General features: G+C 41.2%; 1 pseudogene; it reads right to left on the bottom strand.

Moving 5' to 3' along the window:
• Positions 1-322: 322 nt before the first annotated feature.
• LOC115104728 (zinc finger matrin-type protein 5-like) lies at positions 323-3,773 on the bottom strand (annotated as a pseudogene).
• Between the last annotated feature and the right edge of the window lie 620 nt (positions 3,774-4,393).

Consider the following 4,393-nt stretch of genomic DNA (forward strand, 5'->3'; position numbering starts at 1 on the left):
TTTTCTCTAAATGTGGTAGCCACTCCAGTACTGCTGCTTTCCTGAGGTCATCATTTCAAAAGCATTACAACCTCACATTCTGCAAATGTATAATTCATAATCCATTTTCTTAAATCCAAGGACTCAACAAGTCTGCATGCACATAACTCATAAGACTAATGTAGACTAATGAAGAAACTCAATTCAAATATGAAGATAAAAAAATACCCTCACCTTCATCAAGAAAAAGTTTGAGGCTTAATAAAAATAAATGATCAATTCTTGCATCACCAAATGGAACTTTTGAGAAATAAAATGGTGAATCTCCTTTAGTTAACCCCATTCAGTTCAGCCAGACTTTCGATCTACTAGGGTGAGGGGGCAGAAGTGAGGGAGGGAGGTCAGGAATTGTGAGGAAATGTGGTGGTATATCATTCTCTGGTTGATCGTCATCATCTTCCTCTTTCAAAACACTGTAGGGAGTAAAATAGATGAACCATTTTAGGAAAAGGAAAAAGCTATCGTTGTACTGATGGTATCAAATCTGACGCTGTGCAAGTGAAAATAACATTTTACCACTAGCATGCACAGTAAGTACTGACAGCCTTTGACCATTTATTCATACGGTACCTTCCACTGCTGAGGGTGGCTCTCCTCTTCTCCCCCCTGGTAAGAAACTCCTCTAATGCTCCGCCAGGGGATGCTCTGTGCTCTGGGTCCTCTATGCTCCGCTCAGGGGATGCTCTGTGCTCTGGGTCCTCTCTGCTCCATCTTTCATCTAGAGTTCAGACTGCACCACTTAATATGGAGCTAATTAACACAAGCACCATGGTAACTTTGAATTCCGAGCAAAATTAGTAACGATGCTTACTATGAGGGATTTCATTAAACCACCTAAATGAACAGAGTGGCATTGTGTGTTCATAATTCAAACATCAGAGTAACTTGCCACCATAATGATGTAAATTTGACTTAAAAATGTTATCATCATGCCAGGCATAACTAAAATGACGACGACGCCATTGCTCATAACTGAATACCCTCCATTTGAGGACCATGTCCATAGTAGAGAGTGCCATCTTGTGGAAACAACTGACCTTCAATCTGCATTCTTAGGTTCTCCATTTCATTTATTTATTTAACTAGGCAAGTCAGTTAAGAACAAATTCTTATTTACAATGACGGCCTACCAAAAGGCAAAAGGCCTCCTGCAGGGACGAGGGCTGGGATTTAAAACATGTATTCAATATAAATATAGGACAAAACACATCACAACTAGAGAGTCATAACACTACATAAAGAGAGACCTAAGACAACATAACAAGGCAGCAAAACATGACAACATGGTAGCAACACATGGGAGCAGCACAAAAACTTTGTACAAACATTATTGGGCAAAGTCAACAGCACAAAGGTCAAGAAGGTAGAGACAACAACACATCATACAAAGCAGCCACAACTGTCAGTAAGAGTGTCCATGAATGAGTCTTTGAATGAAGATATTGAGATAAAACTGTCTAGTTTGAGTGTTTGTTGCAGCTCATTCCAGTCGCTAGCTGCATCGAACTGAAAAGAGGTGCGGCCCAGGGATGTGTGTGTATTGGGGACCTTTAACAGAATGTGACTGGCAGAACGGGTGTTGTATGTGGAGGATGAGGGCTGCAGTAGATATCTCAGATAGGGGGGAGTGAGGCCTAAGAGGGTTTTATAAATAAGCATCAACCAGTGGCTCTTGCGATGGGTATACAGAGATGACCGGTTTATAGAGGAGTATAGAGTGCAGTGATGTGTCCTATAAGGAGTATTGGTGGCAAATCTGATGGCTGAATGGTAAAGAACATTTAGCCGCTCGAGAGCACCCTTACCTGTCGATCTATAAATGATGAATCCGTAATCTAGCATGGGTAGGATGGTCATCTGAATCAGGGTTAGTTTGGCAGCTGGAGTAAAGGAGGAGCGATTATGATAGAGGAAACCCAGTCTAGATTTAACTTTAGCCTGCAGCTTCGTTATGTGCTGAGAGAAGGAGAGTGCACCATCTAGCCATACTCCCAAGTACTTGTATGGGGTGACTACCTCAAGCTCTAAACCCTCAAAGGTAGTAATAACACCTGTGGGAAGAGGGTCATTCTTCTTACCAAACCACATAACCTTGTTCTGAACACCTCCAAAACAAAGGTCAAGGGTAGAGAAAGCTTGTTGTAGAGCATAACACAAAATCCGGGGAGAGGCCAGCTGAGTACAAGACTGTATCATCTGCATATAAATGGATGAGAGAGCTTCCTACTGCCTGAGCAATGTTGTTAATGTAAATTGAGAAGAGCGTGAGGCATAGGATTGAGCCTTGGGGTACTCCCTTGGTGACAGGCAGTGGCTGAGACAGCAGATTCTGACTTTATACACATGACTCTTTGAGAGAGGTAGTTAGCACACCAGGCCAAAGACACCTCAGAGACACCAATACTCTAGCCGGCCCACAAGAATGGAATGGTCTACAGTATCAAAAGCTTGGGCCAAGTCAATAAAAATATCAGCTTAGAATCAAGGGCAATGGTGACATCATTGAGGACCTTTAAGGTTGCAGTGACACATTCTTAACATGAGCAGAAACCAGATTGCATACCCGAGAGAATACTATAGACGTCAAGAAAGCCAGTCAGTTGATTATTGACAAGTTTTTCCAACACTTTTGATGAACAGGTCAAAATAGAAATAGGCCTGTAACAGTTAGGATCAGCTTGATCTCCATGTCCCTCTGACATGTGAGAGAATCTGCAGTTGTTGCCGAACACACACTGGCCTGATGCAAAGGACAAAAATATAAGCAATACACAGATAAATCGTAAGGGTCTTTAATTCACACGACATGTTCTTGTATCTTTAATTGTAGTCTTTAGAAACCTCCTGCATGGTTTCTTAGTCCGTTCATCATACAGGATAGCTGCTGTATCTGTGATGAGAGAAGAAGTGTCAATGTGTATATTAAAATCTACAACCACAAGTATATCAGATGATAAAAACAACTGCAGAGATAGGGTCACTGTCAATTATTTTTTAGAAAAGGACTTAAACTGAATTGCATTTGATCACATCCATCTGAATATAACCCCAACCATCTCTTTTTGCTGTTATTTTGTAATTATATTGCGTCTTCTGATTGGTTACTGTGTCAAACCTTTACGCCCTGATCTGATGTAGGAAACCATGCCTAAGCAAATTCCATGTAGCTTCATCGTATGGGCAGGTGGGGGAGTACTATTCATCTCTGTGTTAGTTTCCTGGTTCGTTATCTATATGTTTTGTGTATGCAATGTGTGAGCTATGACAAGATTTTCCTAATGTAGGACAATAAACGTGATTCTGAAAACACATTGGCAACTTGATGTTGGTCCTGCTGTCTGCCAAAATGCCAAGTAAATAAAGCCTTTTTAAAACAAGAAGTTCCTTCATCTGTTCTTCAAAAGTGCATTGATGGGAAAAGTAAGCCAAGCCATCATTCCCTCATTTTTTTCTGCCAGTCCATAGACAAACCTTTTTCTAAAAACATCTTATACCAAGTCTCCATGAATGTATAGTTTTAATATTTTACACACCAACACAATGTTTCTTCACACCGAGGACCCAACTTTGTCGGACTGAAACTCTTGGGAAATGACATTTCTTTCCTCTGAAATGGTCAAACCAGGCTTTTTTTTTTTAGATCTGTGGTGTTGAACACCGTACATGTGTTTTTTCCTGTTGTGCATGTTGTCCTGAAAGGGCCGGTCACAGTCACAGTCGTACCGCTTCCCCATGGTTGAGATTCTGTCTTCAGTTCAGTCAGCTATAGAGTCACCTCATATCTCTGAAACCAAACAGTGGCTGTGTTCAAGAGCATCAAAACCGTGATGTATCATAAATTGTGACGGACTGACTGATCTACAAATAATTATGAGTTGTTAGATAATGAGTTGTTAGATAATACGTGATTTGTAGATCAGACAGTCGATAGCACTGTTGAATGCAATGTCGAACAAGCCCAATGATTGAAAATATGACCGTCACATTACAGGCCCCAATTGAAGTGCCAAGACCTTCAAGTGCTTACCCTGCAGTGAGTCAAGGGTTGGCAAACCCTTCTTGTGTAGAGCTACTGGGTGTGCAGGCTTTTGTGCCAACATGACTCTCTACACGTCTGATTGTATAGGCTACTAATCCTCCAACCCCCTGCTCATCAAGACTTTAGTTAGCTAAAGCAGGGCTGGAGAAAGGGTAGTTTGAGAACCCAAGGCCATACAGCCGTGATACAAACTCGGTCTAGAACCTACATTCACTCCAGCCACCATGGTTGACCAATGAACTGACCATCCTTGTCTAATGTTACTAGCTATAAAGAAATAAGCAATACAAACCTTTTTTTATGTGAGGATTGGGA

This window comes from Oncorhynchus nerka, linkage group LG22 (assembly GCF_034236695.1).
Source record: "Oncorhynchus nerka isolate Pitt River linkage group LG22, Oner_Uvic_2.0, whole genome shotgun sequence".
NCBI lineage: Eukaryota > Metazoa > Chordata > Actinopteri > Salmoniformes > Salmonidae > Oncorhynchus > Oncorhynchus nerka.